This window comes from Tamandua tetradactyla, chromosome 22, assembly GCF_023851605.1.
Source record: "Tamandua tetradactyla isolate mTamTet1 chromosome 22, mTamTet1.pri, whole genome shotgun sequence".
Taxonomy (NCBI): domain Eukaryota; kingdom Metazoa; phylum Chordata; class Mammalia; order Pilosa; family Myrmecophagidae; genus Tamandua; species Tamandua tetradactyla.
In genome coordinates this window covers 46,208,082-46,219,649 of record NC_135348.1, presented here as the reverse complement: position 1 = coordinate 46,219,649, position 11,568 = coordinate 46,208,082, and the positions used below count along the sequence as shown (strand labels likewise).

The following is an 11,568-nucleotide window of genomic DNA, read 5'->3' as shown; positions in this document are numbered from 1 at the left end:
TTAAGTATTTTGCCTAATTAAAATTTCCCCTGTCTCTGCTCTGAACGGACTCCTGGCTCTAACCCAGCTCTGGCAGAAGAAGGAATGGGCTCTCTCTGCTGTCACTCTCCTCTCTCCCCACCCTGCAAGTCCACACGCGTCCTTCGGGGGTGCAGGCGGGGAGGTGAGCCGCGTAGGGCACTGTTGGGGTGCTGGGCTGAGCCCCGGTGTGGAGGGGGCCGCCGGCAGCAGGGCGCAGAGCTGGGCTGAGCTTCGCAGGCTAGCCACGCGCTCCCTCCTGGGGCCTGTCCGTTCCGGGGCCGCCTCGCGGCTGGGGCTGCGCCCGCTGAGGTGCCCTCTGGGGACAGCCCTTCCGCTCCCGGCCGCTGGCGGGTGCCACTGCCCGCCTCACTCGGCAGGGTCCTCCGGCGGCTTCTGGGGACGAGCCTTTGAGACCAGCTCTCTCGTGGCAGCCCCGCACACGGTCACCCAAAGCTGGCGCAGGGACGCGTGTCACGGGCGCCCGCCAGCGCGACTGTGGCCCGTCCCCGGCTGCTCCGGCCCCTCTTCCAGGTGCCCTAAGCTCCTGAGCCCCAAGGTCCCCATGCGCCCTGCGGAGGGGCCTGGGCCCCGCACTTCATCCCGGGATGAGCAGCCAGGCCGGGACGCTTCTCCCGGCCCTGGCGAGGGGACACGTCCCCGGCCCTGCCCTCGGGGACGGAAGGCGGACAGCAGGCAAACGGCATCTAAGAGCTGCGCCCGAAAGCCCGAGCGCTCTGCGGGTGGGGATCCCCCGGTCTCCGCGCCCAGCTCCTCTGGCCTTTGCATTCCTCGCGGGCAGCAGACGAGGCCGCCGAGGCGGCAACGCTGGTGCTCCTCCGTCACCCAGCGCCGAAACCCGCCTGCCATGCCTTCAGCTGTAAGCGGCCCAAACCCTCCCTCAGACGGACTCAGCGCTAGGACTGCGTCCAGGCGCCGACGGTCACGCTGAGCCAGGACCCCCGGAACGCTGTCCGCAGGCCGCGGGGCCTAGTGACGCCACGACCCCCTGGCGACCCCCAGGCACACCTAAGCAGATTTGTCACCGGAGAGACAAAAGCAGCTGAGCCCGGGCGGCGCGGGGGTCTCTTGAAGCAGGCGGGGGCCGGTGTCCCCGCGGCCCTGCACAGCGGGCGGCCTGGGGGCCCAGCGCAGACCCCCAGCCGGGGGCGGCCGGAGCTGGCTGCAGCCCACCTCTCCCGCCCGGAGGCCGGGGAAACGCCAGGCCTGCCCCGGCCCAATCTCTTCATTTCATAGGAGAAATAATAACAGCAGTATCGACCGCAGGGTGGACATGCCCGCGCTCAGGACAGCCCTCTATAAATGTCTTCCCTTTCATTTCCTATCCTAACCTGTTTTTTGCTCTGCTCTATGTTATACAACTGTTTGATCCTTTCTTTTCATTAATGAAGCTTTGTATACCAAAGTGACATGCCTGGGAAATCTCGCCATACCTGAATATCAAATTATTCTAACTTTCTTTGTCAAATATTCCCCAGAGCTTTTCTGGAGACCCCTTCCTTCGTGAACTCCTAATTCTCTTGGCCAATTCTGGTTCTTTTCTACGGAAGCGGAAGTCAGATTCCTTAGTGGTGAATGGTGCTTTCCCCCCAGGTAAGGATGAGTTTGCAGACTTTCCTTTACCTGTTTTCTAGAAAGTGCTCTGTAACCCCTGGTGCTCATTTAAGACCAAATAGTAGTCACAGTTTGAATTAATGACTGGAAAATGACCATATGTGTCATAAGCCTTATCACGTACACACACCCCTCCTTTACCAGCACCTTTACTAATAATGACAAACTCTACAAAGAAAAAGAAAAGCAAATAGTGGATTCACATGCTGAGGGCAGACAGCTGGGTATTGCAGCGAGGCGGGGGCAGCAGCGAGAGCCTATCAGAGCCTGTGAGGCAAGCTGACTTCAGACCTGACCCACACTAACCAAACTCACAGTATGCTGATCAGCTCCTGAGGGCCTGTGTTTATAACACGGAGGGAAATTAGTAAGCCCCCTGGGTATTGGCAGCTAAGTGATTCTTATCCACAGGAGAGGAGCTTCCTTTCTGGGTTCAGAGAGCCCCACAGCCGCTCCCCTTGCTGTGCCCGTGCAGTCCTCTCAGGCGGCCGCGGGAAGGGATTTGCGAGGAAGAAACACCTGCTCGTGATGACGGTGTGACCTGTGCTCAGAGGCCCGACTCCAGTGTGATGCAATGACCCCGGGGCTCTGTAAACTTCCCAGGAGCATATGCTGGGACCCCTTCCTGTAAAGACGGTGGACAGAGTCCAAGACACAGGTAAAATATTGATTCAGATATAAATTTACATGTGTGCATCTCATCATACTGTGAGTTTAAAAGCGGAGAGAAAAAGTCACATAGAACGACAGGTTGTGAAGCCCAGTGTAAAGATGTTTTAACAAGGAGAACTCAGCCTGGGCAGCAGGCCTGCCCTGCCCCAGGGGCCGAACGGTTTGGTGTCCACCCTTGGGCAGAAAGAAGAAGGTTTCAGGGTAAAAGGGGCCACAGAGGGGAAGCAGGTCAGATAGGAGATGATGGAGAAGCAGGAAGTGTTCTTTCTTCTGGAAGTGGTCAGGAGGCCAGCCTGAGAGATTGCTTTTGCTGTGCTTCGCATTGGTCAGCTCTCTTGAATTCCTCAGGACGCAGGAAGCTTGGCCCTGCTCGGCTCTGCCACCCTCGATTGGGAGGGGCTGTGACACTGGCTCACGTCTCCCAGCCACCGCTGTCACCCGCACCCCCGTCATTTTGGAGAAACGTGGCCTCGGAGGTTGGCTGATCGTGAGCTCGCAGGCGGAGGCGCTGGCAGAAGAAGCACAGCGGCGGGCCGAGGCCCCATAGGCAGCACTTTTCCTTTTTTACTGCCACGGGGGCCAGGCAAAAGGAGGGCCTCGGTGCTTCTGTATTCTTCGTATCTGTCTAAGTCCGGTGAGGCAAAGGGGCCGCCAGCGCCACCACGTTCCGAGGGGTATCTGAAAAGTAAAGAAGGAAGACAGAAAGAACCTTGAGGAGGGAGCACAGGGACTCTGGGACCAGGAGATTTCCGCAGCTCAGCGTTGCTCCCACATTTAGGAACCCTGGAAAGGGCAGGGATGACATGGTTTTAACTGTCCGGAAAGAGAAAACACAACCATCCTGCAGAGATCCATAATTCCTGGCATTACTCTCCAGGAGGGATTCGCCGCAGCCACCCGAGGCCTGTAAATAAGCGGTGAGCTGAAGGGGTCCAAATGCACGGCCCACCCCTCCCGGGAGGGTCTGCTCAGCCGGGCCCGGGCTCCAGGGCTTCCCGCCTTCGGGGGCCCTCTAGCGGCCGGTGCGGTCATTGCAACGCGTGCGCCGACCTCAATTCTGGACGCACAACAGCCGGAGGGAAAAATGACTTTTCAGGCAAGTGGACCGACATTTTTTCAAAACTATAAGTGGCGTTTAGAGTTTAAGGGCACATACCGTGAAACCAAACTAGTTGGATTCATATTGTGGTCACTTCCTAGCTACGGGACCATGGACGAATTACTTAAACACCCTTTGCCTCCATTTCCCATAAAATGGGGACAGTGGTGCTACCAACCTCATAAAGCTTTTTGAGCAGTGAAGGAGTAATTCCATGTAAGCACACAGAACAGCATCTGGCATGTAAGAAGCACTTTCTTTCCATCACTTCCTCCAGCACACGAGCAGGCCGAGCACTTGAGCTTCCACTGTGAACGAGGTGGGGTTTGTGTCTTCAAGGAGTGTGCAATGCAGTAGGAGATACACACACACACACACACACACACACACATGCACGCAGGAAACAAAGTGCTATGGGCAGCCCAGGAGGGGGTGGGGGTGGCCGGCCGAAAGGTCGCAGGGGACTTTCCTGCCTCCCTGGTGCCTCGCGCCTCCACCCCGGCTGGAGGCCCCTCCGTGGCCACCTCTGCCCCCTGCCCATGCAGGAGAGACGGCTGCTCCTCGTCCTCCCTGCACGCTCCGCAGGGCCAAGTCAGGTGCAGACCCCCGGTCCTCTCTCTTGACCCACCCCCGCTGCTTCACCCACGCACTATGAAGGACAGTCCCCTGTCCACGGTAGCCTCTTGGGGGGGCCCCTGCTTCTGACATGTCCCTCCATGTGGTCCGGTGGTGCCTGCCACGCCTCTGTTCCGGGACCTGGAGTACGGGTAACCCTCCTTCATATGTCTCTGGGGTTACCTGCCTCGGCCTCATCTGATTATTCATAGGAGCCTCACAAGGCAGGGGGAAATCAAGGAGGGCTTCCCAGAGGAGGCACTGCCTAATCCAGAGTGAACCTGGTGAAGGTGGGAGACGGGAGAAGGGCATGGAGGTGAGTGTCTGGCAGGCGTGTGATGCCAACGGCGGGGGTGGGGGCCACGGAAGGGAGCTGAGTGTCTCCTTCTTTCCTAAGACCCCCTAGTCTTGGGCAGCTGAGGGCTGTCCCCTTCACTTGCATTTAACCCTTTTCACACGTTGTGGCTCCTAATTAAAAACCTAAAGCCTAAGGTCAGGGTCACGGGCAAGTGCCCTCCCTTCCCTGTGTTTTCAGCTCCGGGGATGGAGGGGTGGAGGGTGCTGCCGAAGCCGGCACCCGGAGACCCAGCACATCTGATGCCTCGAAGTGCGGCATGGCCCCAGGCCCCGGGCTCGGCAGGCCCCTCTGGAGCAGCCGCTTCTGGCAGCAGAGCCACGCCGGGCTGGCCGCGTCAGCCCCCGGGGAAAGGCTGGCCGGCTGCAAGGGGCACATCAGGTTTTTTTTACAGTTCCTCTGTCGTCCTTCTCAAAAATAAAGATGTTCCGAGGACTGAACTTGAGTGTCACAACCGGCCCCAGGCGGGTTTCACAGCTCTGTCGTGACTGCTCCCTCTGTTTCTTCTTTGCCCCTGAGGTATCAAGGTTTAGTGTTTACTGAACTAATGTCAGGTTCCTCACAAATCAGTCTCCTCTTCATTTTGGTCTCCGATCCGCGCTTATCTTAGGTTCTGTCTGTGCGAAGCCTGTGTCTTTGGGCCTGCAGTTCCCCGCGCTATTCTGCTTTCCTTTGAAGACAAGTCAAGGATGCTGTCTGAGACGGTTGCCGCCTTCCCGCCGAAGCCCAAACCCTGTCACCTAGATTTAGCTTCAAAAGCGCGCGTGCAGGCTTCTCACGACCCCTTTGGTGCCTCTCTGCTGGCTTCTGCTCGTTTTCTGGTCGCTTTTCTCTTTTTCTCTTTTTGGTGTAACATCCTCCATCGAGTATTTTTGGCACAGCGCCTGTGTGAATCGCTCTCCTTCTCACTTCTGACAGCAGCCTGTGATTGATCCTCCCCAGGGGAGGTGCTGCGGCTCTGCCGCCTTGGGGTTTGAGACGCATCAAAGAAAGCTGTCCCCGGAGATCGCCTTTCCCACCTGCCCGTCTCCCGCTGGGCCGGGCGGCGCCTCCACCAGGCCGGTCCTCCAGCCATCGCTGTGGGCGCTTTCAGGTAGATCGCTTTTTACCACCTATGTTATTTTTCACAAAAATGAAAACAACATTTTTCTTCTAGTCCCTGGTGTTTTGGAGCAGCTAGAAGGAAAGAAAATCTGAAATAGTGGATGGCAGCCCACAACAAACTCTGAAATCTGTTCTGTTTCTACTTACTGAAGTGCTCTTCAAAAATCATCAGGGTGTTTTCTTTTCTTTGTATATATCTTATATTTAACAATGTAAAGACGTTTAAGAAAAGTGACAAAATCGCATTTCTCCTGCTGTGACATGCTGCAAAGGGCCCAACATCACCCAGGTGGCATTCCCGCCCACAGTGGTGACTCTACCCCCATGGAAATGGCCAGCGCACCCCAGATGGAGCCATGTTCGGCCAAACACCAGCTGGACCCGAAGGGGACTCTGGGATCCTCCTGCCCGGTGCTGCGGAAAAACTCGCCACCCCAGTTTGGTCGCAAGCAAAAGTGACTCGCTAGCCAACCCGTCCCCACACAAAGGCTGCGGCTGGACCCTGCCCGCTGCCCTCAAGTGCCCGGTTCCGGAGACTCCAGGGCTTCAAGGAGAGAAGGAGTCATTACCGGGCATGGAGCAGGACAGCAGATGGCCTCGCGGCCCCAAGTCTATCTCCCCAGACTGCATTCCACAGCTCCGATGGAGAAAAAGTGGGTGGGCTGGGGCCGGTGAGCTCTGATTATTGAGCAAGTGCAGGCTGATGACAGCTGATGACATGATGACAGCTGATGACATGATGACAGGCTGATGACAGCTGATGACATGATGACAGGCTGATGACAGCTGATGACATGATGACAGGCTGAGGGCAGGCTGACTCACGCGACATGTGTGAGAAAATGGCAGCCTCTGCACAGTGAAGGGACCAATGTTTAGTGTCATCACGGGGTCTAGGTGACTGGTGGGTGACAGTTTAAGCCACTGCCTCTGTCAGGCGGGCCCACTTTGGTGAGGCCCAGCCTCGGTCATCAGGATAACTTTGGACTTGGGGTGGTTAGTTCTGGGCAGACCCAAGACCCTTCATGAATAAACCTCAGGGGCTGCCCTCAGTGATTACGAGACTCTGTGGCTGAAGCTGCATAACTGGTACAAATGAAGGCTACTCACACGGTTTCTGCAATCACAGGGACAGAAGGTAAAGGCTGCACCATCATTGCCAGGGGTCAAGGCAGCTGGATTACAGTGTAAAGACTGCAGATATTTCTCTGTCTACTCCAGTACACCAGAAAGCAGAAAGGAATGTCTATATAATGATTCAGTAATAAAATATCCCTTTAATCCTGATTGTTTGGTTACAGGTGGAGATAGGAACTGACGGTCTAAGGCCGCCTCCCTGCAGAACTGCCAGAACTGTGTTTATATGCATTATTTGGATCAAAGAGTATTGGGGAAGTGCAAAGGGAAATCAGGGAGATGACATTTATGGATTCTTTGGGGAATGAGAGAAGTCACGGAGTGTAATCAGACGTTTTGGGGGATGCCGTCTAATTTCCCACCTGGGTCTATTAAAACGTAACTAAGATGCACAAAGGTAAACCTGTGGTCAGGTCACCTTTGATGGAGGCCTGGAAATCTGCTTTCTGTACAAGCTGACCGCTCCCTCCTTCGTCAGAAAGGTCAGCGCAGCTGGGAGAGATTAGAGATAACAGTAGAGCATCGCCACCTCTGCCGGGGTTAGACACTTCATTGCAGGGGGATTTTACGATGATTAACACAGTGCTCCTATTATCAGAGTGGAAACCAAGAGACCTGGTTGTAGGGGCTCCCTCAGAACTCTCCCAATATGTCAATATAATATAAAACCAAACAGAAGGCTGGGGGGTATTCCAGTTTGGTTTTTGTTTGTTTGTTTGAATGTCATTTTATTGAAATATATTCACACACCCTACAACCCATCCAGAGTGTACAATCAGTGGTTCATGGTATGATCACACAGTTGGACATTCATCACCATGATCTCTTTTACTATTTTTTTGCGTGGGAATCGAACCCAGGTCTCCAGCCCAGCAGGTGAGAACTCTTGCCGCTGAGCCAGCGCTGCGCCGCCCTCTGGTTTGGCTTTAAATGTAAATCCTGCAGAGCCGCATCTGCGCTAGGAAGGACCTCAGTGGAAATGAGAGCTCTGACCCACCTTAGACCCACCAGGTCAGGATCTGGGTTGTAACGAGCCCTGCGAGAGGCTCTGATGCGCACTGCACTCTGAGAAGCACAATTCTGGAGGAGAAGACCCTAAAGCACGTGACAACTGAAGGCGTGTATGATCTTGACTAGACTCAGGACTGGGCACCGTGTGGCTGGGACAATGGGGAAAATGTAATATGAATTGCAGAGCCTCTCAAAACTGAATATGCACACAGACCACTGGAAATGTTTTGATTGCAGATTATGAGTCAGTAGGTCGGAGGGGGGGGGGGCCGGTGGCTGAGATTCTTCATCTCCAACGAGCTGCTGCAGAGGCGCTGGACACTGTGAGCCCTGGGGCTGCACACTGAGTAGGGAGGCAATGAATAACAGTATTATCTCAACATCACATTTCTAAGTTTATAACCGTAGCTGTGAGGAAAAGCCCTGTTCTTAGGAGAGTCATGCTAAAATGTGTAAAGATGAAGTGCCACAACATCTACAACTAACTCTTAATGATGCAGCAACAGAAAGAAGCAGATGGATAGATTAGATAGAAAGATACAGATAAAGCAAAATGGCAAAATCTTAACAATTAGTTAGCAAAAGAAAGCTAACTGGATACTTGTTATATCATTCTTGCAACTTTTCTGTAGGTTAGAAAATTTTAAAATAAATAGTTGACTGGTGTCATGGATGGATGGGCGGATGGGCGGATGGTCAGGTGGATGGACGGGCAGACAGGCAGATGGTGGATTTCTAGTATCTTTAATGATCGGAGGTTAAACTCCTTAGGAATATGTTCCAGTTAAGGAAGATAAATTCTCCATATCCTCCTCGAATACTGGCTTCTCTCCAACCATCTCCCCACCGTTTACCCCCAAACCCCTGTTGGAGGACTGGGAGGATAGCAAACGCAGTTACCTGGTGTGATCTTGGAGACAACACCCAGTATAGGTGACTTAAGGCAGACACTGAGTCACTGTCGTGCTCCCACAGCTGTGTGACCCTGGGCGACCTCAGCTCCTGCTCTGACAATGGGATAATGATTTTATCAACCTTTTGGGGTTGGTGCCAGGATTCATTACGATGATGCATAAAACATGCCTAATATAGTGCCTGCTCCATAGTAAGCATGCAACAAATGTTAGCTGTATTTGGCCACTGCTTTTTTATGCAATTTTATTCAGACATATTCACATACCATGTAATCATCCGATGTGTACAATCAGTGGTTCACAGTGTCATCACACAGTTGTATATTCATCACCACAATCAATTTTTGAAACTTTTCGTTACTCCAAAAAAAAAAAAAAAACACCCATCACTTCTCGGCCTTTTGGCTAAGATCAAGTGTAGCATCTGTTCTTATCAGTTTAATAGCTGATAGGTCCTCTATCTGAGGACAACATATTGAATGGATTTTTGGAGCAGGGAGATGGAATAGGAGCTTGCTCCGTCCACTCCACGCGTTGACCTGGTATTGCAGTACCTCCAGGAACGGTGCACCAAAAAAAAAAAGAACACCCAAAACATCCCATATTCCTTAACCTCCCCATTATTCATTTACTTTTTTACTCATCTGACCATACATTGGATAAAGGGTGTGTTAGCCACAAGGTTTTCACAGTTACATGGTGTGCCAGCTTGACTCTGTTGTATACCCGAGAAAAGGCAAGTTTTTAATCCTCATTTGGTATTGCTGGGTAAGCTCTTTGTTATTGTTTCCATGGAGACTTGGCCCACCAAATTGTGGGTGGTAACTTTTGATTAGATGGTTTCCATGGAGATGTCTCCACCCATTCAAGGTGGGGTTGCTCACTGGAGCCCTTTAAGAGGGAACCATTTTGGAAAAAGCCTTAGAGCTGCCAGAACTGACAGAGCCAACAGAGTGGACAGAACCCTGAGGAAGCCATTGAAGAAGCCTGGAGAGAAGCTAGCAGCCATTGCCATGTGCCTTTCCAGCGGAGAGAGAAACCCTGAACATCATCAGCCTTCTTGAACCAAGGTATCTTTCCCTGGATGCCTTAATTTGGTCATTCTTATAGCCTTGCCTTAATTTAGACATTTTCATGGACTTAGAACTGTAAGCTTGTAACTTAATAAATTCCCTTTTATAAAAGCCATCTCATTTCAGGTATATAGAATTCCGGAAGCTTGCAAACTGGAAGACATGATCACACTGTAAAAGTTAAAGAGTTTTACGGTCATTTTCAAGAATCAAGAGTACTGGGTTTAGTTCAACAGTTTCCGGCATTTCCTTCCAGCTATTCTAATACACAATGAAAAAAGGATATCTATGCAATGCATTAGAATAACACCCAGAATGACCTCTTGGCTATTTGAAATCTCTCAGCCACTGAAACTTCATTTTGTTTCATTTCTCCTCCCCCTTTTGGTCAAGAATACTTTCTCCATCCCATGATGCCAGGTCCAGGCTCATCCCCAGAATCATGTCCCACATTCCCCGGGAGATTTGTACCCTGGGAGTCATGTCCCACAATGGGGGACGGCAGAGCTTTCCTGCAGAGGTGTTTCGAGAGAGAGGCCACATCGGAGCAACGAGAGAGGTTCTCTGTGGGTGACTCTTATGCATAATTATAAGCAGACTTAGCTTCTCTTTTGCAGGAAAAAGTTTCATAAGGACAAGTGCAGAGATTGAGGGTTCAGCCTATTAAATTAATAGTCCTAATGCTTGTGAGAATATCAGAAATACCCCAGGTGGGGTAGTTTAATATTTCCATATTTTCCCCTAATGCCTCAATGGGGCCTTGTAAATACTTTTTTATTTTCTGCCCAAATTACTCTGGGATGCATTGGAGCATCACACCAACCTACACAAACCCATAAGATCTCACACCAACCTACACAAACCCATAAGATCTCACTCCCTATTCAGGGTTCCATGTAATTATGGTGTTCGAATACACTCACTGTACAACTAAATTAGATAGTGTGTGTTAGGCAGGGTTCTCTAGAGAAACCAAACCAACAGGAGAGATCTGCAGCTATGAGATTTATAAAGGCATCTCACATAATCATGGGAGTCCACAGTCCATAGGGCAGGCTGTGAGGCTGGCGGCTCCGATGGAGGGACTGGATGAACTCCACAGGAGAGGTTCGCTGGCTGAAGCAGTGAAAAAGTCTCTCTTCTTCCCTAAAAGCCGACAACTGATTGGATTATCTCACTGTGGGAGGCATGCTTTAGTTGATCACAAGATGTAATTAGCCACAGATGCAATCAACCGATTGATGATTTGGTACACCAGCCATGAAATACCTTTGCAGAAGCGGTCAGGCCACTGTCTGCCTGACCAGACAACCGGGCGTAATCGTTTGGGCAAGTTGACACCAGAAATTACCATCACACTGTGCTACAGAAAATATACATTTTGCACCAAATACATAGCTCTTCCTTTGGTGTCACTCAGAAGCTGATGTTCTAAAACACAATCAATATCATCTTTTACCCTTTAGTCTGACTTACCTTGTTAACTACTGCTTTTTAAAAAATTAGACACTATGTCACAATGATATTCCTTTTTCTTCCATTTTAGCACAAACTTTAGTCTTTAATAGGCAGAATGTATTTTGGTGTCCAAGTCTTTTCTCTTAATTGACCTTATAGAGGAAAACAGAATAACCAATTGTCATCCAGTTTTTTCTCCCAACTTCACCAGTCCCCTGTGTGATACAGGCTAAGAAGAAAATGGCGGAAATGAAGTCCTTCGGGACTTAGATTTCCTTTGTCAACCTTATCCCCTTCCTTTTGCCCAGCCTCACATCCTCTCCCACATTGAACTTTGTAGATTCTGCTTCCTTAATATCTTTAAATAATTTTCTTTCCCTCCCCACCCTTCCGTCTGCCTTTGCCGTGTCCCTCAGCGCCTTCTCTCTGGCACCACTTTGGGGTCTGACTTTCCTGGCCCTGGACTTTGGCTCAGTG

The 11,568-nt window shown here is 51.6% G+C and overlaps 1 non-coding gene across 1 annotated transcript; it reads left to right on the top strand.

The window, feature by feature from the left end:
• The first annotated feature begins 8,945 nt into the window (after positions 1-8,945).
• Positions 8,946-9,136, top strand: LOC143666389 (U2 spliceosomal RNA). The gene has a single exon (XR_013167590.1). It is a non-coding gene; the product is annotated as a U2 spliceosomal RNA (small nuclear RNA).
• Positions 9,137-11,568: the final 2,432 nt, after the last annotated feature.